This window comes from Mirounga angustirostris, unplaced genomic scaffold, assembly GCF_029215605.1.
Source record: "Mirounga angustirostris isolate CCGP_5_RB_7025 unplaced genomic scaffold, mMirAng1.0.hap1 SCAF_4, whole genome shotgun sequence".
Classification (NCBI taxonomy): Eukaryota; Metazoa; Chordata; class Mammalia; order Carnivora; family Phocidae; genus Mirounga; species Mirounga angustirostris.
In genome coordinates, this window is record NW_026991712.1 from 156,095,580 (window position 1) to 156,122,967 (window position 27,388).

Below are 27,388 nucleotides of genomic sequence, written 5' to 3' on the forward strand. Positions count from 1 at the left end.
ATAATTGACACCAAAGTTATGTCACTGTGGAAGATGTACAGCATGTTGATTTGATACACTTCTACAGTGCATTATGATCACACCTTAGCTAACAATCTTCTCTTTTTTTTGAAGCTCTGCGTATATTAAATATGTAAACCTTCTGAGACGCAATTACAAATCTCTCTCCTAGTTTGTTTATTTATTTATTTATTTATTTATTTTTAAAAAGATTTTATTTATTTGAGAGACAGAGAGCATGAGAGGCAGGAGGGTCAGAGGGAGAAGCAGACCCCCCGCCGAGCAGGGAGCCCGATGCGGGACTCGATCCCGGGATTCCAGGATCATGACCTGGGCCAAAGGCAGTCGCTTAACCAACTGAGCCACCCAGGCGCCCTAGTTTGTTTATTTATTTAACATCTACTTGGCTTATGGTGTTTTCTTTCTTTCTTTTTCCTCCATCATTTTTTGCCATAGATTTTTTAAGAACGTAGTCAAATTTATCAACCTTTTAACCTTATTGTTTCTGGATTCTGAGTCTTAGTTAGAAAAGTTCTCTTCAGGGCGCCTGGGTGGCTCAGTCAGTTGAGCGACTGCCTTCGGCTCAGGTCATGATCCCGGAGTCCCGGGATCGAGTCCCGCATCGGGCTCCTTGTTCGGCGGGGAGTCTGCTTCTCCGTCTGACCCTCCCCCCTCTCATGTGCTCTCTCTCTCTCATTCTCTCTGTCAAATAATAAATAAAATCTTTAAAAAAAAAAAAAAGAAAAGAAAAGAAAAGTTCTCTTCATTCCCAAGTTACATCTCTTTCCGGGCTAGAATCCCATCCATCTCTTACTTCTTTCTTGCCAAGACCCCGTACCTCCAGTTCCACTGTCCTTCTGTCCCACCCATTAGGCAAAACTCACTCGGAGACTAATCTAATCCTACCTTATACTTCATACTTTAAGCGCTGCTTACCCTGCTTACACACACATACCCTCCCCCCCGCCACACTCACACGAGCTGTTGCCACTATAAATTCATGGGCTTGAACCTTAGTTGGACCCTCTACTTTGCTCAGTGGCTCTTCCAAACCTTCTCCAAGCTCCACAAACGCTCTGTCCTTTCCAACTTGCTCTAAACAAATTACCTCTTCTCTCACTTCATGGCCCTAACCAGGATGCTGCTCAGATAGGAACTCGTTCCGCTCCTTGCTTCCTTACCCCCTGCCCAGGCCCACCAAGCTGATCTCTCCAGCATGCTATGGTTCCCTTTTCTGTTTGGTTCCCCCAAACATAAATCAAGCTCAGGTCTCTCTCATGTGAAAACAAACACAAACCCAGCCAAAAACTTTCCTGAACACGTACCCCTTTAGCTACCCATCTCTCTCTCTCTATCCCTTTGTGGCAAAACGTCTAGAAACAGCAACAGATATGCTGTCTCAACTCCCTCACCTCCCAGTCACTCCTCAATCTAATGTCATTGGGATTCACTCTTCTGAGACTACTGTTATGTCCCACCAACGGTGCACTATTTGTAGCCCCCCGAACATACTGGGCTGCACACACTTACACGGGCGGTGTCGCTGCCCAAAATGTACCCCCCCACAGGCACACACTCCATTCCCCGATCCCCTTGTCTCTCTCTCTGCCAGGAAAATCCCTGTTTCCACTGCACAGCCTTCCCCAATGCCCCCAGCTGGGCTTGTCCTCTTCCTGCAGTGTTTCCACTGTACTTTGCTCAGCCCCCACGAAGTGGCTCAGTGCCCGCAGAGGCCTTGGAAGCAGAGCCAGGGGCCATAAACAACAGGAAATGGGGTGGGGTGATGGTAGCCGTGATGTCTGTATGTGTGTTTGTGGTAATTCTGCAGGTGGCCTGGGCAGAGCCTCTTGGTACACAGGGAAGAGAACCAGGGACTTCTGTCCAGAGACCAGTGTGCCAGTTTGGGGGCCTAGCCAGGGCGGAGGTGGCCTCTGACGTGTGGAATGACTGGTCAGACTGGCGGGGGTGTGGGACGCCTGACCTGCTTGCCCTGGCCTGGGGGGTAGCAGGGGAGGGTGGGGCAGGCTCAGGCGGACGGGCCCCAGCCTGCCAGCCCAGGGCTCCAGCACGCGAGGCAGCTTTAGGATCAGGTTGCAATAGGGTGTGTGAGTGCGTGAGAAGGAACCCGGGAAGGAGAGAGAAGTCGCACTGGAACCTGTCCCTCTTTTCTCCTGAGATCCTAGAGCTCAGTAGTGGGGAGACTTGTGACTCTAGGAGGGCACGTGATGAGGGCGGGTCTGACCCCTCTGCCTCTCATAGCAAGGCTCTGACCCCAGGGCCCACAAGCTGCCCTGTCCACAGACTGCCCAGCTAGGAAGGGCAACCCAGGACCCTCTGAAGGTATCTTTCAGCTCATTTAATGCCCAGTGGTGTGACTGAGGTGCAGTATAGATGGTGAATGTCCCCAACAACCTCAACCACTACCGAAGGTCCAGCACTTTAGCCTGTATCCAGGGACCAGCAGGAGAGGTTGACTGGGTCTTATCAGGGTGTGGGGAGTTCTTTTTTTTTTTTTTTCCTAGGCAAAGAACTTTATTAACTTGTTTCCAACTTTATTCCCAGGCTTCTTCAGCTTAATTAGCTGCAAAGAATGAATTGTGTATAAGCAAAACCTGAAAAGAGCTGCAGTGTCCAAGGGGCTTGGGCTTAAAAATATTAGAGCTCTAGATTTTATCAGATCCATGAACAAAATTTTAAAAAGCAGTCATAATATAAAATAGCAGCTCCCAGTAACTTCTTCAAGTTTTATCTTCTTCAGAAGTTGACTCCATTCAGTTTGCTTCATTCTTGGAAGCTTCATCAAAATTCTCCACAAGATCTGGAACTTCATCATCATCCTCCTCCTCTCCGGTAGCAAGTAGTGCTTTTCCATCCACAGATTGTGTGGGCAGAGCTTCAGCCAGTCTTCTTCAACTAGTCAGACTGTCTGCACCAAGTTGGTTTAAGATCCTGGGTAGCATTTCTGTCAGCTGCTTTGTCTCAGCCTGGTCTGTGATGGTGAAAGTTCGCTGCCAGCGACGCCTGAACTTTGGGGTTGTTAGAGTGCATCACTGTTCCTTGGTTTGTGAACATATTCACTTCTTCAATACCAGAGATACTGTTTACCCCTAACTTCTTTAAGAACTGAAGTTTTTTATCATCTGCTGTAGCCGTTCTATGAACCACCTTCTTCTTTTGGCGAGCAGTTCCTTTCCCACCAATGCGCACTTGTGCTTGCAGTTTGGCGAGTTTCTCCTGGTTCATGATAGTTTCTTTCATCTTGTTGGAGCGGAAATGGGACTGCGCAGGGGAATAGGGTTGGCGCTCAGGGGGTCTCGGGCAGACCAGCTGAGATTAGGTGCACACACGCGGGGACGTAAGATGGCAGTTAGGGTGTGGGGAGTTCTTATATGTGAGCACCAGCAGACCCAGAGTAGGGTCTTCCTCCGAGTTCCCACCAACCCAACTAAAAAAGTGCCTCCAGATGGGGGTTTGCTGGAGTAGGGTAACACACACCTTCAGCTGTCCATATGGGCCTCTTTAGCCTTCTAGTTACTCACCCCAATAATAAGTGTGAGCAGGCAGCTCAAGCACCCAGGGGACAAAGGGAAGGCAGAGCCCAGGAATGCGTCCTGAGGACCAGGGGCCATAACACATCAGTCTGTTAGATTCAGCCATAGGTCTTGGCCCCCCCCAAAAGCAAGACTGTCATGCAGCAGAGTGAAAGCAAAACCCCACAGATCCACCATCCTCGAACCTGTTCTGGGAAGTGGTGAGCTGGACAAAGCAGAGGGACATGGGCTTTCTAGAATTTACCTGGTTTTGCTGGGGATCTTGCTGCAGCAAGATGTATACCATAAATAGTATACATCCATGCTTATGGTATACATCCTTGCAGGAAAGATGAGCACTTCCCAAATGCCTTGTCAAACTGATGTCTGCTTGCGTATTTCCCTTGCTGACCACCTGAATGGGTCCCCTGAGAGCGCAGCAGAGCAGGAGGAGAAAGGATGGTAAATCTATAGGGCAGGTGGACATTCACCCAGGGAAAAGCGGCACAGAGGTAGAGAACACAAACAGCGGGTAGCAACCAGCAAGTCCTTTTCCAAGCATCGGCACGAAGCTCTGGCCTCCATACCCTGCGTGGGACGAGACAGAGTGGAGAAAGCAGCCCCATCCAACAGCTACTTGCCTCCTCAGTGCCAGCGCCTGTGCTGAGTGCTGGCGGGGAACCTAAAGGAAAATTAACCCTGGTCCTTCCCTTCAGGAGGAAATAGCAGACACAGGTAAATAAATGATCATCAAATCCATCTGCACATCGTGCGTTCTGTAATAGGTAGGGGTACAAAGGTCTTAGACCAATTTAGGGGTCCAGGAGAATCTTCGTGAAGGAGATGACAACAAAACTGAGCTGAGCCTTGAAAGACAAATAAATGACCTGGGGGAGAATGTCGGGAAGGGTGTTCTGGGAGAAAGGTAGTGGAGGCAAAGACAAAGAGAGGAGAATATATTCCCTTCAAGACAAGGTGAGGTATTGCTGAGGCCAGACAGTGAAGCAGCGCCCACCAGGGGCAGACAAGCTTAGCCTGGTCCCCCCTCCCGGTGAATCTGCCCTCTCGTCCCATCCAGGATATGCAGCCGTGTGTGAGGAAGGAAGGAGTGGGCAAGGGCATTCCAACTGGTGTAAATAAAGCAGTTGAGGTGCAAGCTCTGCATGGAGGGAAGAGGCCAGGACAGGGTGTGCATCAGCACCACCAGGGCTGGCCTGGTGCCCTGACGCTGTGCCAGGACCGATTTCAAGCCGGATCATCACTGGTCACTTCGGGCACTCAGTTCATGCTCTTTTCTGTTGGAACCCTGCAGTGGGTATCTGCATTCCTTCCACCTTCTTCTGTAAGCCCATCCTACCTGTCATTCCGTGCGGTCCTACTGAGCTGACCCCCACCACTGCAACTGCGCATGTCCCAGGCTGGCCAATCAGGGTACTTCACCCCTCAACCACAGTAATTGGCTCAACAATGGGCACCTGATCCAAGTGGGATGAATCAAATTCTTCTCTGAGGTCTAATATGTGGACACTGGGGGATAAGGGAGTCTCTCTTTTTCTCTGAGATCGTGAGTTGTTATGACCACGTAAGCCAAGAAGAGGGCTTGTACAGGGGAGCAGGGGTGGCTCAGTCAGTTAAGCGGCTGCCTTCGGCTCAGGTCATGATCCTGGGGTCCTGGGATCGAGTCCTGCGGCAGGCTCCTTGCTCAGTGGGGAGCCTGCTTTTCCCTCTCCCTCTGCCCCTCCCCCTATTCATGCGACCACTCTCTCTCTTTCTCTCTCTCTCTATCTTTCGGGTGCATGTGCGCACACACACTCTCTCAAATAAATAAATCTTCAAAATGCTTTAAAAAAAAAAGAACAGGGCTTGTACAAACTGCAGCCCATAGACCCGCTGCCCATTTCTATAAATAAAGTTTTATTAAAACACAGCCATGCTCATTCATTTACCTAATGTCTATGGCTGCTTTCATGCTTTGACAGCAGAGTCAAGCAGTTGCAGCAATAGTTTGTGGCCCGCAAAACCAAAATATCTACTAACTGGACCTTTAAGAAAAAATTGGCCCTCCCCAGGCCCCGAGTTGCTGGAGCCATCTTCATGGCTACATAGAGAAAACAGTCTACGGAACAGGCAAACCGAGATGAACATAGAGCCAAAACACTGGGGAAGAGAGACTGCTTGGGTCCTATAATCAGGTGGGCCTGAAGATAGTTCAGCCCCCGAACTTAAGTTACATAAACCAATACATTTTCTTTGTGTTTGAATTAGTTTGATACGGGTTTCTACCAATAGCAGCTGCTAACTAGAGGATACATTTTAAGCTGTTTAGTCTGGTTTATGAAGGCCCTGTGATCTGACTCCTGTCTACCTGCCTCAGACACCATCTCCTCTCTTCTCCCTTTCCCTAAGCGCTAGCCATTTCCAACTATTTAGAGTTTCTACAGGGGCGCCTGGGTGGCTCAGATGGTTAAGCGTCTGCCTTCGGCTCAGGTCATGATCCCAGGATCCCGGGATCGAATCCCGCATCGGGCTCCCTGCTCTGCGGGGAGCCTGCTTCTCCCTCTGCCTCTCTCTCTCTCTCTCTCTCTGTCTGTCATGAATAAATAAATAAAATCTTTAAAAAAAAAAAAAGGAAAAGTAGAGTTTCTACAACCTGCCAGACTCTTTAATGCCTCCATGATTTTATACTCTATTCCCTTTGCCTGGAATTCTCTTCCCTTTCTCATTCACAGGCTCAGTTTCTGCTCATTTTTCAACTGGACTCCAGCATCTCTACCTTCTAAAAGGGAGAGTCCTCCCTGAGCCACACGGGGCTGACAGAGGCCCCTCTGGTCTCTACGGTTCTCTGTGTACTCTGTCCTCATGGCACTCACTGCACGCTAGTGTCATTGCCTGGTTCTCCAGCAGGCTGCAGGGCACCCTGAGCACACGGCCGAGCACACGGCCAAGCACATGGCCGAGCACACGGCAGGTGTTCAGCAAATGCCTGCTGGCTAGAAGTGGGAGGAGCAGCTCAGGTGGCAGACTCTACAGTGTAGATCCTGCTGGGCCAGTCCAGGCCAAACTTCTGCTCTGCTGTGGAGGTCTGGGGGCTGCCTTCTTGGGGCTCCTCATGGACACTTGGATCTCCCTGCTTCCAGCGAGGTCTCTGTTGTTTCACAGCAAACCCCTCCCGAGTCTGAAATTCTACCAGCTACTGCCCCTCGGCCTGCCTAGGGACCGCGGCCACAGACAGCCTGGAGCCACATGCATGACATGTATGACAGGCAGGGAGGCCTACGCTGAAGGAGGAGAGGAAAGGCTGAGCCAGGGGCCCCCAAGGGGGCAGTGCCCGGGCTCCTGCTGACAGGGCTCCCACTGACTGTGCTGACAGCCTGTGCCTAGTGTGGACGAAGGAGGCACAGGCAGACAGGGGGAACTGTGAGCTGAGAAGCTGCTGAGAGGCAAGCACCCCTCCCCCTGTGAGAGCACGGATGATGGCCAGACTGTCTGCAGGGGCCATCTAACCCAGAGTTCAAGTCCCATGTGCCCTTGGTGCCCACCATCCATCTCGCCAACATGTGCTAAGCCCTAGCTGATCCCAGCCCCTGCACTTGTCACTGGGAACATGACAATCCACAGCTCAGAGTCCCTACCTTTGCAGATGATGGGTAAAGCAGCCAAGTACAGACAGAGGCAGCATGAAATATCTGATAAAGGCCACCATAATCACTACAGTAATGACAGCAGTTCACAGTTAGAGCCCTTATTATGTTCCAGACACTGCTCTGAGTGCTCTGTGCACAGGACCTGATTTCATCCTCACAACAACCTCATGGATTGGCACTACTCGAGCCCGTATTTTCACTGATCACACTGCCTTTGGGAACACACGAAAGCCACTTGCCCTTTGACTAGCACATTGTCGGGGATGGAGAGAGGACAGAGGTGGACTGCAGGGGGTCGAGGAAGGAGAGAAGTATGAAAGTGTTCAGGAGAGCTCAGACAATTTCTACAGAAACTTGGTGGCGAAGGAGAGGATGGAATCCAGTGGTGGCTGCAGGCTCAAAGCTGGGAGCAGGCAATGAGCATGTTTGTATTTGGGCTGGAAGGAGACAAGCAGAAAGGGGGGCAAGAGAGGGGCAGGCGGACAGGGGAACGAGGCCCAAGGAGGGAACGGGACAGGATCCAGAGTAGGAGGGGAGGGACACAGAGGCAGGATACCTTCTCCCGGAGAACAGGGGTGGGATGTGAAGATGGCTACTTTGACAGGTGTGGCTGGTGGGAGGGGAACCTGAGCAAATGCTCAGCAGACAGAATCTCTTCTCTGGGAAATACCTGGGCCTGGGGATCTGGGGGACTGTGGGTGTGAAGGTGGAGACTTCAGTAACTTACAAATGGTCTGGAATAGTCACTGTGATAGGTCCAAAGGAAACCTGCATAGGCCAAAGAGGGACAAGGAGTGTTGAGCAGTGCTGAGCACTCAGCAGAGGCGGGAGACCATGGGAGACCAGTGGGGCCAATGCATGTGTTGTGTTATGTTCTCCATTAGCAGCTCAGCGGCCCAGAGGCAGAGGGCAGAGAAGTGGCTGCATGAACTCAATCATGGGCATTGCTGGATCAGGTTCGTTGACAGAATAGGAAAGTAATGGAACTCAGAGAAATGATGAGAGCACCAATGATGCCTAGGACCATGGAGCTGGGGGTGGTTTTCGCTTTGATGGTGAAGGAAGGCCAGGCCAGGAAGTGCAGCTGACCAAGAAAAACCCAAGAGTCCCCCTGTTTTCCTTCTAGTGCCACTGACCTAGGATCAGCACATTGTACAAAGGGGATCACCGATTTTACAAACAAACTTCTATCTTGCCAACTGGACGGTATCCCTTGGAGTCATTCTTTTTTTTTTTGAAGATTTTATTTATTTATTTGACAGAGAGAGACACAGCAAGAGAGGGAACACAAGCAGGGGGAGTGGGAGAGGGAGAAGCAGGCTTCCCGCCCAGCAGGGAGCCCAATTCGGGGCTTGATCCCAGGACCCTGGGATCATGACCTGAGCTGAAGGCAGACACTTAACAACTGACCCACCCAGGCACCCCTCCTTGGAGTCATTCTTGACTCATCTCTTTTTCTTGGCTGCCTCTCACCCAGTATATCAGCAAATCCTGTTAATCTCTGAATGTCCTGGAAATCTATCCACTTATCTCTCTCTCCACTGCTTCCATCCAGGGCTAAATCATCACTTCTTGACTACGCAGTGGTCAGCAACCAGCTTCCACTCCTGCCCCTCAATCCATTCTCTAGAAAGGCCAGAAGGATACTCCTCAATTAGCAACCATACCATGCCATTCCTCTGCTTAAGACCTTCCCAGTGCCCTCTGGATAAAACCAAACCACAGGTAACAAGGCCAAATCCTCACCTACATCTCATGCCATTTTAGGTCTTCTCCTTACTCACCCTCCTATACTGTATTGGCCTTCTGTCTGAGCTCTTGAATACAATATACTTTTTTCTGTGTCTGGAATTTTCCAAAACACTCTGGATCTTCCCAAAGCTGGCTCTTTGTTTTCATTCAGATCTGTTCATATGCCACCTCCTCAGAGAGGTCTTCTCTGACTCCTTTGTCTTAAGGGGGTTCCTCCTCCTGCCACTATCATTCAGCTTGCTTTTCTTCTTTCATTTAGCACTTATAAAATTATCTTGTTATTTGCTTATTCTCTCTCGTGTGTACCAGTTTATTATAATATGGAGAGTGCAAGCTCTATGGGACTAGGGATCTGCCTGTTTTGTTCACTACCATATCCCCCAGCACCTAGAAGTGTGCCTGGCATAGTAGGTGCTGAATAAACATGTGCTAAGTGAGATCAGAGGTCTGCCTTCCACCAAATCGACAAAGCCACCTGCATCTGCTCCACCACCTCCTCTGTCCTTCGTGATAAAGCTGAGGAAGTGTCCATTCTTCTATCAAAGATCAATCTCCCCACATGGGCAATGTCTTCCTATCTCAGTCACAGTAAAGGGTGAAGTCCTTGCAATGCAACAGATAATCTCCCAGAGCACCTCGAGTGTGGTCCTGCTGACACTCTGATCTGGGCCAAGGAAGGGGATTTTGGACTTCTGGCTTCCAGAACTGTGAGAAAATCAGTTGTTATAGCAGCTACAGGAAACTCACACAGGTACATTGTTTTCTGAGCTCCATAGAGAAATGAAATTCTCACAAGAAGGCTACAGCCATATGCAGCCATTTTCCCCCTCTGCGTAGGAATGAGACAGGACAGTGGGTGAGCAGAGGCTGTCTTGTCAGATAAGACGTTCTGCCCTCTGAGGAGAAGGCTGGGGAAGGCAGCCCAGGGGAGGGGCGCAAGGGCAGTTGCTGCTGACCACCATCTCCTCTGCATTCCACCACTGCTTACAGGCCCAGGAAGGACTGGAAATAAAAGACTGGAAAATAGGACTGTTTTAAGAGGGTTCAACTTCCAAACGCCCAGACGCTTATGCCCAACGGGTGGCCACCGAATCTTTATCTCAAATTCAGACCTCTATCCTGGGCCCAGGACTTATTATCCAACTGAGTCTGGAGCATCTTGGCCAAGATCTCTCACTGGTACCATGATCTTCCCCTAAACTTATGCCTCTTCCCTTCTTTTCAGCAAAGAGCACCCAAGTCCCAGACTGAGGGGAAGCCCATCGGGCTGCTCACTGCCTCTGGGGCCTGAGTGTGGCCCCGTTGCTTTTCTCTGCAGGGAAGCTGGAGGCTGTTCCAGCTGTGTTGGCCACAGAAGCCTGAGCCTCTGCACCCACACACCTCTTCACCACCCCAGATGGGCAAGGCATCAGTGAGGACTGCTCTTGGAATTTCCTCTGCAGGTCCCTCTGGGCACCAGCTGGGCATGCTGCTCCTATAGCAAAGTACCCCAGTTCTCTTCTTTAGTACAAGGCCTCCAGCATTGCTCTCGACTTTGGAGACTTCGGGTGAGGCTGCATAGGCAGAATTTTCTCTCTCCCAACACCAGACCAATTACCAAATGGGCAGGCTAGTGGTCGATGGGAAGCCTGCTTGTCGCCATCCTCCTGTCGAGATGCACAGGGAGGACAGTCCTACAATGAGGATTCCGGCCATGTAAAACACAGATGCTGCTACTCCCACTCCTTGCACCATTCTTCGCCTCTACACAGATGTCCTGGCCCCTGCAAACCAAAGAGGTCCTCCATCTGAGCAACAAGCAGAGGGGTGCCCTGAGAGACGGACTGTCTTATCATCATGTCTTATACTTACCACCACATCCCTAATACTTAGAAAAGCAACTAGCAGACTGTAGTTATCTATGAACAAATGAATGACCAGCCACAACAAATGGGCCCTGCACATGGGGCAGGGATCTGTCACAGCCACAAACGACTGAGCTGAAGCATTCAGTTTCCTCTTTCCACCCGTCCATCCTGAGCTCTCCTACGTCCTGCTGCACTCAGCTCTGCATGGCAGGCCGTCCAGCCAACCACCAGGAAGGAGGACCAGAGACCTGCTGTAGTCATTCTAGGTACTTTCCCAAGACATGGCATTGCTAATGCCTGTAGAATAAACGGTCCTGGAGACAAGCAGGCCCCAGCCCATCCTGTCCTTCCTTGGAAGATCTTTGGAAGCTTCCTATCATTGATATCATTGACTTAGGCTCAAATCCCTAATCTTACCTACTGGTACCTTATAAGGGCCTCTGTGACTTAATCTCTTATACCTGCCAGCCAAGACCCTCAGTTCTTTTCTTTTCTTTTCTTTTTTTAAGATTTTTATTTATTTAGGGGCACCTGGGTGGCTCAGTCGTTAAGCATCTGCCTTCGGCTCAGGTCATGATCCCAGGGTCCTGGGATCCAGCCCCGTGTCGGGCTCCCTGCTGGGCAGGAAGCCTGCTTCTCCCTCTCCCACTCCCCCTGCTTGTGTTCCCTCTCTTGCTGTGTCTCTCTCTGTCAAATAAATAAATAAAATCTTAAAAAAAAAAAAAGATTTTTATTTATTTATTCGTCAGCAAGAGAGAGAGCACAAAGAGGGCGAGTAGCAGGTAGAGGGAGAAGCAGGCTCCCCGCTGAGCAGGGAGCCAGATGCGGGGCTCGATCCCAGGAGCTGGGATCATGACCTGAGCCAAAGGCAGACGCTTAACGACTGAGCCACCCAGGCGCCCTGCAAGACCCTTCGTTCTGATGCTCGACTGGCTCTCCTCCCCTTATGTCCTCTGCTGCCTTTCTGATCTCTGCTGGCCTTGACTGTGGCCACAGACCGGCCCCCACATTTGGTGAAATCTAGCACCGCCTTCCTTAGCAGGCTCCTGTCCCCTCGACTTCAGTCTCATTCCAAAATAAAGTGCAGAAGAGAGACCCTAAAGCAGTTATCATCAGTCTCAACACATGGAGCACATTCCTTACTCACCAAGTAAGGAACAGGACAGATGAACTTCCTTCTAAACTAGAAACTGGTGAACTCCAAGGCGGGCCTGCCTTGACCTCCCCTCCTCAGGTGATCTTATTTTCTACCCTCCCTCACTTATTTACTCCTAAATCATACCCCAGACTGGGTCATTGCTAACAACTAAAGCCCTCTCTAATCCCAATCTCAAACTGGTTCTCCAGCCTCCACCTATTGAAGTATCTATAGCTCACCTACTCCTGGGGCTAAACTCCAATCCTTCAACCCACGAGATCTTCAAGCCACAGGTCCTATCATCTTTTTCCTGTCCTTCACCTCCTTCTGTTCGTACTGCAATTCTCACCCACCTGAAATTCCACATCAATCATAAAAATCACTTCCTTAATTCACCCTCAGCTTCTCTGCTCCTCTCTCATTCAGCTAAAACAGAACGGTGGTTAAATTCTACTTCCTACCTTCAGGGCACGTGCCTGAACAGATGAAGGACACGGGCCAGAGAAAGACGCACACTGGTTTGTCTCTAGCTCAGCCATTCTTCCATTCTCCTAGATGACTAGTCATACTCTCTCCTCACATCCCCGACACCTCCTCCCTCATCCTTACTGACCACAGATGGCCTTCCTTACCATGGCACGGACAGAGCGGAGACAAAACACGATTTCCAGAACAGTACAATGATCACCTATATAACTACCACCTGGATTCAGCTACCGTGCATTTCTTTCTCTCTACAGAAACACACCTTGAAAGGGTGACCTGCACTTGCCATCTCTGAGCTCTCTCCTCCCATTTCTCCTGAATCCACTCTAATGACCCCTAAATTCATCATTCAAGGTCCCCAATTACTTTCATGTTGTTAAATCCAAGGGTCAATTCTTACTGACCTATCGGTAAAGTGACCACACACCATTCTGATTTTCCTGGGACAATCTTGGATTACGTGTCTTATCCTGGAGTGACTACTAAATGTCCTAGTTTGGGTGTGCCTGGGTGGCTCAGTTGGTTAAGTGTCTACCTCTTGATTTCAGCTCAGGTCTTGATCTCAGGGTCGTGAGGTGGAGCCCCAAGTCGGGCTCCGCACTGGGCATGGAGCCTGCTTGGAATTCTCTCCCTCCCTCTCCCTCTGCTCCTCCCCCTATCCCTCTCATAAAAAAAAAAAAAAAAAGTGTCCTAGTTTGGACAACAACTTATAGGAGCACCCTACCTGCAAGCAATATATTCCATAGTTAATTGTTCCTCTTAAAATACTTTCTTAATTTGGTTTCCAGAATACCATATTTTCCTGGTTTTCCTACTATCCCACTGGGCATGCTTCTGTTTCTTTCTCCTTTGCTGCTTCTTCCTTGTCTCCTGCAGCACTAAATGTTAGTTTGCCCTGGGCTCAGTCCTTGCTTTTCTTCTGCACCTACCTTCACTTCTTTGGCAGTCTCTTCCGCTTCCATAGCCTGGACCTCTCCCCTGAATGCCAGGCTTGTATATTCCCTTGCCTCCTTGACACCTCCATTTGGATGCCTAAGAGCTCTCTCAAACTCTGCATCTTTAAACTCGAGTTCCTGATACGCCCCCTAAAACCTGCTCCTCTGGCAGTCCTTTCCCCAGCTTGGTAAAAGGCGCCTTCTTCATTCTTCTCGTGGCCCAGGCGAAACGCCTCCTCCCTCTCTCTCTCTCTCTCTCTCACAGCTACATTCAAGCTGCTGGCAAACCGGTCACCTCTACCTTCAGAATTTATCTCGACGCGACAATGTCTGACCACCTCCACTGCTTCCACTGTGGCCCACGCCACCACTGTGTCTCTGGAAGATGATTACAGTGGTCTCCTAGTTGGACTCTCTGCCTGTCCACAGTCTGTTCACATCAAGGTAGCCACAGCGATCCTGTAAAACCTATGCTACTCCTCTGCTCAAACTCCTCCATCCTTCTAATGACCTACAACGTCCCCACGTTTCTTAACTTTCTGACTTCATTTCTTCTGATTTCCCACTCAGCAACAGATGCCCCTCTCCTGTTCTGGGATCCCACCTCAGAGCTTCTGTACCAGCTGCTTTCTTCCCTCGGGGAGCAGCATGGCCGCTCCCTAACTTCCCTCAGGGTTTTACCTAAACCTACGTGTCACCTGCCCCAGGAGGGCTTTCCCAGTCCCTCTATTCAAAAGTGCACAGTAATCAGTTGCTTTTCGGGTGCCTGGGTGGCTCAGTTGTTAAGCGTCTGCCTTCGGCTCAGGTCATGATCTCAGGGTCCTGGGATCAAGCCCAGCATCGGGCTCCCTGCTCGGCGGGAAGCCTGCTTCTCCCTTACCCACTCCCTCTGCTTGTGTTCCTTCTCTCACTGTGTCTCTCTCTGTCAAATAAAAATAAAATCTTAAAAAAAAAAAAGAAATCAGTTGCTTTTCTATAACACTAACAATGTAACTGTAGAAAGAGAAATTAAGGAATGGATTCCATTTACAATAGCACCCAAAACCATAAGATACCTAGGAATAAACCTAACCAAAGAGGTAAAGGATCTATACTCTAGAAACTACAGAAATTGAGGAAGACACAAAAAGATGGAAAAATGTTCCATGTTCATGGATTGGAAGAATAAATATTGTTAAAATGTCTATGCTGCCCAGAGAAATCTACACTTTCAATGCCATCCCTATTAAAATGCCATTGGCATTTTTCTTTTCTTTTTTTTTTTTTTTAAGATTTATTTATTTGACAAAGAAAGACAGTGAGAGAGGGAACACAAGCAGCGGGGAGCGGGAGAGGGAGAAGCAGGCTTCCCGCTGAGCAGGGAGCCCGATGCGAGGCTCGATCCCAGGACCCTGGGATCATGACCTGAGCCGAAGGCAGACGCTTAACGACTGAGCCACGCAGGCGCCCCACCATTGGCATTTTTCAAAGAGCTGGAACAAACAATCCTAAAATTTGTATGGAATCAGAAAAGACCCCAAATCGCCAAGGGAATGTTGAAAAAGAAAAACAAATCTGGGGGCATCACGTTGCCTGACTTCATGCTATATTACAAAGCTGTGATCACCAACACAGCATGGTATTGGCACAAAAACAGACACACAGATCAATGGAACAGAATAGAGACTCCAGAAATGGACCCTCAACTCTATGGTCAACTAATCTTTGACAAATCAGGAAAAAATATCCAATGGAAAAAAGACAGTCTCTTCAACAAATGGTGCTGGGAAAATAGGACAGCTACATACAGAAGAATGAAACTGGACCATTGTCTTACATCATACATGAAGATAAACTCAAAATGGATGAAAAGACCTCAATGTGAGACAGGAATCCATCAAAATCCTAGAGGAGAACACAGGCAGTAACCTCTTCGACATCGGTCACAGCAACTTCTTTCAAGACACGTCTCCAAAGGCAAGGGAAACAAAAGCAAAAATGAACTTTGGGACTTCAAGATAAAAAGCTTCTGCATAGCAAAGGAAATAGTCAACAAAACTAAGAGACAACCCACGGAATGGGAGAAGATACTTACAAATGACAGTACAGGTAAAGGGCTGTTATCCAAGATCTAAAAGAACTTCTCAAACTCAACACCCAAAAAACAAATAATCCAGTCAAAAAAATGGGCAGGAGACATGAACAGACACTTCTCCAAAGAAGACATACAAATGGCTAACAGATACATGAAAAAATGTTCAATATCACTAGCCATCAGGGAAATTCAAATCAAAACCACAATGAGATACCACCTTACACCAGTTAGAATGGCAAAAATTAACAAGGCAGGAAACAACAAATGTTGGCGAGGATGTGGAGAAAGGGGAACCCTCCTACACTGTTGGTGGGAATGCAAGCTGGTGTAGCCACTCTGGAAAATAGTATGGAGGTTCCTCAAAAAGTTAAAAATAGAGCTACCCTATGACCCAGCAATTGCACTACTGGGTATTTACCCCAAAGATACAGATGTAAAGAAAAGAAGGGGCACATGCATCCCAATGTTCATAGCAGCAATGTCCATAATAGCCAAACTGTGGAAGGAGCCGAGACGCCCTTCAACAGATGAATGTGTAAAGAAGATGCAGTACATTTATACAATGGAATATTACTCAGCCATCAGAAAGGATGAATACCCACCATTTGCATCGACGTGAATGGAACTGAAGGGGATTATGCTAAGTGAAATAAGTCAAGCAGAGAAAGACAATTATCACATGGTTTCACTCATATGTGGAACATAAGGAATAGCAGGGAGAACCATAGGGGAAGGGAGAGAAAACTGAAGGGGGGAAATCAGAGAGGGAGATAAACCATGGACTCCAGGAAACAAACTGAGGGTTTTAGAGGGGAGGGGAGTGGGAGATGGAGTAGCTGGGTGACGGGTATTAAGGAGGGCGCGTGTGGTGATGAGCACTGGGTGTTATACGCAACTAATGAATCACTGAAGACCACATCAAAAACTAATGATGTACTATATGGTGGCTAACTGAACATAATAAAAAAATAAATAAAAATAAATAAAGTGGTAGCCCCTCCCTAACCTTCTAGTCCCCATTCCTGCTTTATTTCTCTCCTTGTCTCACATCCTATACATTTTACTTCTACGTCTTGGGTGTCTGGCCTGCTTCCACTAGAATATGAGCTCCATCTAGGAAGGCAGGGACGTTTGTCTCTATATTTTGCTCACTGCTGTGTCTCCAGCACCCAGAGCAGCACTTGATGCCTAGCGCGCACTCCATAAATATTTGTTGAATGAATGAATGTAAAACGGGGCTAACACCTCCACCTCACGGATTACCTCGAAGATGAGATGAGATAAAGCATGAAAAGTTCCTGGCACACCATGTTGCTCAATAACTCTCAGATTCCTTCACCTCCCTCCCTCCCCTCCCAGTTTTGGTATCAGCCATGCCCGCCCTCTCCCTTGGGGAGTGCCAGGTCAGAGGTAGGGGTGATGGCAGGAGCTGCTTTGCTAGCAACCGCCAACAGCCCTACTGGGACACCCTCAGCCCCGGGGCGCAGCCCAGCTCCCGGACGTTGATTTCTCTGGTTGGATGTGAGCCACCTTGCTTCACCTCAGGAAGCTGAAGGCTCCAGAAAGACTGAGTGAGGCTTTCAGAAGTCCCGTGTGCGACCGGAGACTGCTGTACCCAGCACCCCAGCCTCTCACACACACGTGGACGCCGCTCCGAGAGCCCTCACCCCTGGGCTAATGTCTTAGTCTTGCAGGTTCCTGCAGTGATTTTGCCTCACTGCCTCCCCAGCCCCCCTCCAGAATTTTCCAGCACAGTTCCTCTGGGCCCCTCCATGTTACAGTGTACAACCTGCCGGACTCTGCCCATCTCATTCCATGAAGGCCAGGTGTTCTGTCCCCCAGAGACACTGCTGTCCCCCCACACACAGCAGGAGGGGTTCCTGGGAACTAACCATCCTCAGCCAGCTAGTCGCCTGGCACAATCCACTCTGTCCATGGCTGCTCCCTTCTGGAGCGGCCAGAGTCCTGTCCCTGCCCCAACTCTGGGCACCTTTCTCTTCACTTCAGGAACAAAGGCTGTTTCCTACAGATGAACCCCTGGTCTTGGGTTACCACTTTTATAATCCCTGCCCCTCTATTTGGGAGGACTGAGCCAGCTGGAGGAAACCCCCACAAGCAACCAACTGGTGTCACAGCAGAGTCTCGGCCCCCCACGTGGCCTGTTCTGCTGCTGGCGGTCTCTGGGTTGGCCATTCTCCACAGTGGCCTCATAAGCATCTTCCACTCATCCCAAATCTCTATCCTAGCACCCTGCCCTCATGTGCAGCACAGGAACCCATCTCCTGCTTTCTAGGGAAAATTAAAGCCACCAACAGGGAACCCCCTCACCCTTGTACTGCACTTACTAGCCCATCTATGTTTCTACCACTGTCCCCTCTTGAGATCAAAGGCCAGTCGCTCCCCTCACTGTCCTCGGGGATGTGGTGGTATCACGCACCCTGTCATTCCCTCCTGTGTTTCCACCACTCCTCACTGTGTACAAGACTTTCGACACCCTCTTCACCCTCGTGGCCACACCCTCCCCGGCTGCACGCACCTGTTCCCTCCCTCACAAGCACATTGCCTGGAAGAGTCCACACACATTGACCACAGGTCCTGCCTCACAGTTCAGCCTAATGTGTGGCTCCCCCCAGGTCCTCCACCCCAGAGACACAGGTCTCATCAAGGACTTTGTCTCTAGTTCCAGCTGCTGAGGTCCTTTTCCTGCCTTGCCTCCCACAGGTTTCAAGCCTCTTATTCTTGTTTTTTTTTTTAAAGATTTTATTTATTTATTTGACAGAGAGACACAGCAAGAGAGGGAACGCAAGCAGGGGGAGTGGGAGAGGGAGAAGCAGGCTCCCCGCCGAGCAGGGAGCCCGATGCGGGGCTCGATCCCAGAACACTGGGATCATCACCTTCAGTACCCCATGAGAGCACGGCTGTCTGGCTAGAGAGGACTGAGGGCACATGATCACCAGCTTCAAATCTCTGACTAGCTGATAGAGGGAATTGGATTTGTTCTGTAGCTCTGGCAGACACAACCAGGCCTACAGGCAGAAGTTACAGAAAGGCAGATTTTTCCTTTTCTTAGTTAAAACTCTAGTTACTGAGTATCTTGAAACGGATGGGCTCTTTCTGCAGGCTAAGAGCCTCTGGCTATTGGGAATGGGGGATGGACCAGGTAATCTTCGTTTTCAGAGACTCGGGAGTTCTAGAGCCCCTTAAGCCCAGGGAAAGGGCAGGAATCATCTCCTCCCTGGGCCCCTCTAAGGCCCCCCTGGGCTGAAGTTGGTGGCAGGTCCAGCCTCTAATCCCTCCTCTGGCTGAGGCTGCAAATTCAGTCACTCAGTGCCACTGTCTGGGGACTTTCTTGGTAGGGCTGTCTACAGTTTGGATAACTTGCTTTCTCTCTTTAAAAGGAAAAACGTTAGAAAGCGGGGAGGCTGTGGGAGACTATTTCCATCTTGGTGTCTATTCCAAAGCTCTGGTGTTTTGCCAGGATTTAAGCACGGTATACACAACACTGTTAAAAATAACCCCTTGATTGAACAGAAGGCGTGGGAGAGAGGGGACAGCCAGGCAATTTGACTGGAGGGCTGGGTGGTGGATGTGGAGATGAAACTTGTACCCAGAGACCCTGGGAAGGTTTTTATTCCAGAAGAGTTATGTAGACTCAAAGAGCCTAAGGACCACAGAAATACTCTCCCTAAGTGCTCCTTTCCAGAGAATTGCCCAGCGAGTGCCCTGCTTTGGGCACGCCTAGGACATAAACAAGCTGCCAGTTTTGAAAGGCTCTCCCAGGATCAAGTCTGCCATTTTTCGGTCCTGATCGCCACCCTATCAGACAAAGGTCAGGGAATAACAACAAGGAGTAGGAGCCAAGAAAGGTTGACAATGTCAAAAGCCACAGAGAGGTCAAAGCCACCGAGGCCAGAGAGAGGTCTACTAGATTTAGCTATTGGGAGGTCCTTGCGATTGTATGGGAAACCTTCCAGACTTTTCCTTCTATAGCCAGACACTTAACATAAGCAGGATTATCTTAGATGTACTGTTCTGTAACTTGCTTTTGAAAAATTTAACAATAAATTGTGGGGTCATGACAGTAAATATAATCTGACATCATTTTTTATGACTACATCATACATACTATATTTACTTAATCATTCTCAACTAAGAGACATTTATATTGTTTCCAATTTTTTGCTATTATAAACATGCTGCAACAAGCATCGTATTACAATAACTTGCAGGCACAGACATGATTATGTCCTTATGTTAAATATTTAGAAGTGGAATTGTTGGATCAAATGGAACCCACATCTTATGTTTTATTACACATTGCCTACATTGCCCTCGATAATTCTGGAGAGAACAAAATGCTGTTCTCATGACTTCCTCCAGTCTCTTGGGCCATTCTTCCCCCTATTCATCCCTTATGTGTTTGTATTCCCCGGAGTTACGCCCTCCCCAAATTACAAACTCAAATGCCTATAAGAGCCAAGAAGGTGCTGTAAATATATGAATTGGGCTAGATGTGAGACAGTAAGAAGTGACAGGATTTTGGTGGGCTGGAGTATACACACTGCCTAAAGGCATTCACATTACCTGAAAACACTGTACCAGCCACACAAAGTGTGTCTGCAGGTGTATTTAGCTGGTAAGCAGTCAGTTCGGGACCCAGTCTACACATTCATCTTACACTACCTCATCCACTGCCAAAACTCCATCTGTATGCTAAGAGCTCCCACTGCATCATCTCTGGCCCTGACCTCTCCTCCTGGACTCCATGCTCACACACGCAAATGACTGCTCTACATCTCCCAAGTATCCTCAAGGCATCTCAAAGTCATCACGTCCACAACCAAGTTCATGATCTTCGCCCTTTCCTCTCCTCCTGACAAAGGCCAGAAATCTAAAACCAGAAACAACTGCCCTTCTTCTGGGTTTCCTATCTCAATGAATGGTACCCTCGTTTTTCTTATTTTTGAAGCCAGAAACTTGGGAGTCATTCTAGATTCTTCTCTCCCCTTAGCCTTCCAAATTATCAAATCAATTCAATAGGCATACTAAGCACTTACTTGAGTACCTTTATCAAGCCAGGTACTCTTGGGTGCTAGGGTTGGCCCCAAAGAGCGATGATCTGAAGTCCCTGTCCTGGAGGGGGAGACAGATAACAATGTCATGATCAGCTGCAGTGGTGGTGGTGGTATGAGAAACGCCATACAAGATATTCTGGGATGAGAGAAGGGACACTTTGATTCTGTTTCCTACGTGTTCCTCAAACAGTCCCTGTTCTCTGTCCTTACAAGATTGCCAATTAGCAGCTACTGCAACAGTGTCCTAACTGATCTCCATGTTTCCAAGTTTCCTCTTCCCATTCATCTTCCATACAGGATCAGAGCGATCTTTCCAAATAGCAAATCTGGCCATGTCATTCTCTTGTCTCTTGTCTAAAACATGTCAATAATTCCCCATGTTCTTTGGGATAGAATAAAAATCCTTGCAGAATGACTTGTAAGGTCTCCCAGGATCTGGCCCCTGGTCCAGCATTCTAGGACATAACACTACACCCCAACCATATCAAACCATTCGCAATTCTCTGAATATCCCTCTGTGCCTCATGCTCTTAGTTTATGCATTCCCTCTGTCTAGAACACCTGCCCTATCATTTCTCAATTGCCTAATTCCTATGCAAGCTTTAAGACTTGGATAAAATACCACTTCTTTCAAAAAACCCTTCCCTGACCACTTCACTCAAAAAAGATGGCTTCTCCAGGTGTTTCCTATTAGACAGCCTCCCAGTCCTGCAAGCTTATCGTACGGGAGGGAAAGGAACTTCTAACACATTTTGCCCAGGCTGCTGAAGGGGACCATGACATGTCCTTACCTGGAGGTCTTTGAGAACAGACAGCGTTAAGAAAATACAGGAGTGTGGGGCAGATAATGAGTGATTCTGAGGAGGTCAGGAGACCAGAAAAAGGCACAGCTCTTTGGCCCTGGTTGGCATGGCCTTGAGGGGCCCATGAATATATATATTTTTAAGTATTTTATTTATTTGACAGAGAGAGACACAGCGAGAGAGGGAACACAAGCAGGGGGGGAGCTGGAGAGGGAGAAGCAGGCTTCCTGCTGAGCAGGGAGTCCGATGCAGGGCTCGATCCCAGAACCCTGGGATCATGACCTGAGCCCAAGGCAGATGCCCAACGACTGAGCCACCCAGGGGCCCCGAGGGGCCCACGAATATTTTAGATCCACAGACCACATATTTTGAGGAGCCACTAACATGACCTATCCTACCCACTGACACTTAAAGCACACACTCCTGCCAGATACAAAACAATAAACAAACAAACAACAAAAAAAGTTTTCAACCAAATGACAGTAAGATAACACCAGTGGACCCATGAGAGGATCATCTCTGACTTTTAAGTGCTAGAAACAAAGTATTAGAATGAAGGCTGAGAAGTACTGGAAATAATAATGGTAGAGGAGGAGTGGACCCAGAAATCCAAGACTCCTCTGACCCCCTCAATTTAATTAGGTGTCTCCTTTCTGTATATTCACGGCATCCTATGCTTTCATCTACCATAGCACCCATACGCTATCTTATAATCATTTTGTGTTCATGCCTGACTTCCCCTCTAGACTGGGTTGGGAATTATGTGTTACTCTGCATTCTTAGTACCCAGCACGGTGCCCAGCACATGGAAATGCTTATAAGATACATAATGTGGGAAGGAGTCAGAGGGAATTTAGGCAAACAGATTTCAAGTGGAGAAGTCTGGTGGTAAAAAGGGAGATACACAATGAATCAGTGTGATACCAAGAAAAAATGTCTTTTATTATGTCAGAGACACAAGGACATTGTCAAGGAACTGCATAAAGGCCTCATTTTAAGAATATTGTTCATAGCAGGGACGCCTGGGTGGCTCAGTCAGTTAAGCGACTGCCTTCAGCCTGGGTCATGATCCCAGGGTCCTGGGATTGAGTCCCACATCAGGCTCCTTGCTCAGCAGGGAGCCTGCTTCTCCCTCTCTCCCCCTCTGCTTGTGCTCTGTCAAATAAATAAAATCTTTAAAAAAAAAAAAAAATTCTGCATAGCAATGTTGTTTAAAATAGAAAGAAATTAGAAAAAAAGAAAAACAGGGGCACCTGGCTGGCTCAATCCATGGAGCACGTGACTCTTGACCTCTTGACCCACGCTGGGTGTTGAGATTACTTAAAAATAAAATCTTGGGGCGCCTGGATGGCTCAGTCAGTTAAGCATCTGCTTTCAGCTCAGGTCATAATCCCAGGGTCCTGGGATTGAGTCCTACATCGGGCTCCCTGCTCAGCAGGGAGCCTGCTTCTGCCTCTGCCCCTCACCCCGCTCGTGTTCTCTCTCACTCTCTCTGTCTCTCTCTCAAATAAATAAAATCTTTAAAAATAAAATAAAATCTTAAAAAAAAAAAGGACATCAGCCCTCCACATTTCTACTGGGTGTTCCACTGGAAATTCAAGGTCAGCATTTCCCCAAATGAACTTAATAGCTGCCCCCAAACTTGCATTCTCTAGGTTAGGAACTGGTGCCAGCATCTCTCCAGCTGCCTGGAACAGAAGTGGGGCTGTTTTCACTCCTTCCTCCACCAGCAGTCCCCATTGCTCCTCCCTTAACATCTTGCCAACCCACCCCTGTCCCATCACTGCCTCCAGAGTGTCGCCCTCCTCATTCTCACCTCCTCTGACCACTCCCCCACCCCCATTTCCGGTAATGACCTTTTATTTATTTATTTATTTATTTAAGATTTTATTTATCTATCTGACAGACAGACACAGCGAGAGAGGGAACACAAGCAGGGGGAGTTGGAGAGGGAGAAGCAGGCTTCCTGCCAAGCAGGGAGCCTGATGCAGGATTTGATCCCAGGACCCAGGGATCATGACCTCAGTCGAAGGCAGACACTTAATGATTGAGAGCCACCCAGGCACCCCACCTTTCTTTTTTTTAAAGATTTATTTATTTCAGAGAGAGAGAAAGAGAGAGCGCGCACTCTGAGAGAGTAAGAGGAGGGGCAGAGAGAGAATCCTCAAGCTGACTTCCTGCTGAGTGCAGAGCCCAACTACTCGACTACTCAGGGCTTGATCCCAGGACCCTGAGATCATGACCTGAGCCAAAACCAAGAGTCGGACACTTAACTGACTGAGCCACCCAGGTGCCCCAGGTAATGAATGACCTTTCTAAAGCACAAATCCAATGCCACCCTTCCCTCCCTGCCTTGAAACCTTCACTGACCTCATCATAAACACCTTGGCATGGCATTCAGGGCCTCTTCCCACCCCAGAGCCTCTACTCCAGGCAGCCCAAATGACTTGCCAAGGAGCCTCCCTCCCTCAGGGGGCATGCCCTTGCCAGACTCTTTGCCTGGCCAGCTGCTAATGCCCTCCAACAGTCAGCACGGGTGGCACCTCCTCTAGGAAGCCCTTCCTGCCTGCCCACCCTAATCTGCTTGGCTTGCTCATTCCTTGCAGTCACCCCGTTGTCCTGCTTGTCACCCACTCACCATAAGCTCCTGGGAGGCAGTGACTCTTATCGCTGTCCTCCAAAGCTCTGCACAAGACTTGGCAGAGAGGGGGTGCTCAGGGGCTGGGAAAGGGGCAGGATCTACCCTGGGTCCCTGGGGGTCAGGAGTGGAGGAAGAAGCAGCCTCCATGGGCAGGGTCCAGAGGGAACTCTGTGAGGGCTGGTCCAGTCCCCACAGAGGTGGAGGACACGGGAGGCTCTCTTGCATGCTGAGGGCACTCCCTGTCTCAGCGGGAGCCTCTGCACGGGGGTCTGGGGATGGAGACCACATGCTGTGCAGACATGCCCAATTCCAGGGGGCTGATGGTGGCTTAATTATGGAGCCCCCGTCTCCCCAAGCCATTCTTCATTCTTTATGGTCTCTGAATTGCAGAAGCAGAAATTGCTCACCCTCGGTCTGAAGCTTTTCGTGACTTGTGCCGAAGAAATGTCATCAACAGCCTTTTGTTTAGGCTTGACTTGGGTGGACACGCCGAGAAGACTTGCTCAGAAGTCTTTCCAGATGTCATTTCTGTCTCCCTAAAGCCCTGCTCCGTGAACGCCATTCACAAGCCAGTTTTTCTGCAGCTCCAAAGCTGTCATCCCCTCGGTCCTGCCGCAGCTCAGAGAGCTACCGTGTGGCACTCGCTCTGCAACGGCCTGTGCCCGCGCCAGACCCGGTCCCCAGCGGGGAGGCAGCGCTGAGGAGGCTCTCGGACAACCCGGCCTGAATGGCACCAGAGCCCCGAGGTGCAACCTCGACTTACCTTCCCCACATGGGGATCTGGCACCATGCCTGCCTTTTTCAAAGCCATTTTCCCAGTGTCCAACATAGGTACGCAATAAAAATGCATTCACTGAGTAAATAAGCAAATACGCAATTCTCAATTATTTGAGCTGAAGGAGACCATCAAACTCAGTTTTGAAGAGAGCATTATCCAGAAATTAATATATTCTCAGAATCATTTTAGACTCTTCCCACCGTTGGTGCCGGAGGTGCGGCTGCTGGGAAGGAAGCCCAGAGCGCTGGGTCCAGCGACACGGTGGGTCTGGATGTCGCGCAAGAAGGTCAGCAGGACTCCCCTGCTTCCATTTCCCTCTCTAAGCCAAAGCTAGCTGTGACAACTGTGCTGAGGACGGACAAGGACAAGGGGAACGGGAGCTCTCCCCAGCTCATTCCCAGTAAGTGGGGACACAGGGAGGACTGCAGGTGAAGATTAGACCAGGCGTAGTGGAGCACCCAGGAGGGAGCTACAACACGATGTGTGAAATGTCACAGACAGAGACGCACAAAGCTGTGGGAGCCCCAAGACCGACTCTGCTGGGATCCAGGGAAGAGCTTCGCAGAGGACGTGACACTTGAGTTGGAGCCTGAGAGGTGGAGAACGTGAGGGGGACACTCTGGATGGCAGCTGCGTGCGGCCAGCCCCCCAGGCTGAGAGCACGCCGCTGCTGAGGGAGAAGCTGCCATAAGCAGGCCTTGAGTAGAGATTACCGTGCGCCGAGCCAGGTGACATTCGGGCTGCTTGCTGAAGTGAATGTAGTGGTTCTGTAGGCACAGAGTTTGCAGAAGAGCGTTCCAGGCTGGGGGGAGAGCATGTGTGCAGCACAAAGGTGAAAAAGACTATGGCTTAGTAGGGCAAGGCCACCCCAGGGTTATGGCACCAGGAAGCTGCCTCAGTTCCCTGGTGCTCTGACAGCTCTGAGAAGCCTTCTTACTAAATTACAAGCTATCGGTTGCATCCTGTGTGGCTGGAGTTGCCCAAAGCCACACTTCCCGATACGGGGAGGCATTCCTGTATCAACAAATGCCAATCACCTGGGTTTATATACACAGCCTGGACAAGTCCTGACGGCGCCTGGCCAAGATACATTACTGGAAGGTCTCCCGGAGAGCCGAAGCATCCGGGGTGTGAGGACACCAGGTACGCCCCGACCAGGCGCCCGCTGCTGTGTTGGCCAGCATGAGGCCACAGGCCGCACGGACGTGGGATCCTCATGACTGCCTACGGGGCAGGGCTGTTCACAAGCTGGGATTCAAACCCAGGTTTGCTTGACACCAAAACCAAGCTCTTTGCACCTGCACAGCCTGAGGCGGGGGATCCCCAAGCCACGTTCAGTCTCTGTTGAGATAGCATGCATGAGAGGCTGTGAACCTGGCGTAGGCACTGACCGGGCCCGACCTCAAGCAATCACTGGCCCACTGGTGAAGTTAGGTGGCAGAAACGCCCCTCCCCATAGCCCCTAACCAACTTCACCCCAGCGCCAAGTCAGGACAGTCTGAATATGGTAGGACCACTGCTGTCCCAGGTACAAAGCTCTCTGCTTCCCAAAATCCAGGCCAACCTTCAGAAAAAAGCTGAAATACAACCAGTAGCTCAGTGCAGTCATGGCCTGGGAAGAAAATGACCAACCTCCGGCCAGAGGGAGCGTGGGGGCTGCAGGGAGCCCGTGTTCTTGCCCTCCTCTTGCTGCCTACATCCAGCCCCCAGGCCCCAGCTGGAGAGGGCTCATGGCTGGACAAGGACCAGAGCTGCTACTCACAGGGGTGGGCCCTAGGGCTGAGAAAGGGCAGTCTGTCCTTTCTTCCTTCAGCAAGTGCTCCTCCATGGAGTCTCTGGGTGAGTCGCCGAACAGACGGAGGGAGCCAGGCTCACTCCTGAGCCTGCATCCTCAATGCAGCAGTGCCCGTGCTGCCAGCTCTCCTTGGCCAGACTACAGCCCCCAAACCCTTTGCTTCCTCCTGATAATCTGAGCAGCAAAGGAATGCATTTTCCTGAGGGTTCGAGACTTTGCTGGAGGCTGCTGGAGACAGGGCTGGGTCAAAGGCCCAAGTGTCACGGATGAGCAGTCCTTCCCCCTGGTCTTGAGCCCCGGAGCATGGTTTGCTGCACTCTGCTCTGCATTCAACCTCAGGAGAACTAGGCCACCAGCAGGGCTGGCTTCACCAGAGGAAGCTGCTGGCCATATTTTAAAAAAAAGGTCACTGCTTCTGAGGAAGGATTCTTTCCATCAGGGGAACCACGTGGGCTCCCAGGACCTAATCGAACCAGGGGTCATTCTCACTGCATCCTCCCTCGGGGGCAGGGGAAGAGTGCAGCCAAGCCCATTGAGGGGGGAAGGACCTGGATTTGAGGGGCACTTGTGCATGCATTAGCTTCTGAGCAGGAAGAGAAAGGCACAGGTGTGTAGACAGCGGCTTAGAGAGGGTCCTAAGGGCAAACACACAGCTGGGCGAAGTCCTGCCCTTAATCCCCCTTGCAGGTCCTGGGGGTGTGCAGGAGGGTAGAGGGGGGAGATAGGGAATCAGGTGGAGACAGCCCTTTACCTGGCCAGAACTGCACTGATCACAGCCACCCTTGGATGCATGGAAGCAAGGATAGTGTGGATAGCAAGCACAGAACCATCACTAGGCTCCATAGAGCTGGCTTCTGAGCCCAGGCCCCGGGCACCACTGCCTTGCCCCA

General features: G+C 49.9%; 1 protein-coding gene and 1 pseudogene across 10 annotated transcripts in view; both read right to left on the reverse strand.

Annotated features, from left to right (window-relative positions):
• Positions 1 to 27,388, reverse strand: part of ST3GAL3 (ST3 beta-galactoside alpha-2,3-sialyltransferase 3) — a 184,069-nt gene that overhangs the window by 31,831 nt on the left and 124,850 nt on the right. The window lies entirely within an intron of this gene.
• Positions 1,658 to 3,332, reverse strand: LOC123859705 (transcription factor BTF3-like; annotated as a pseudogene).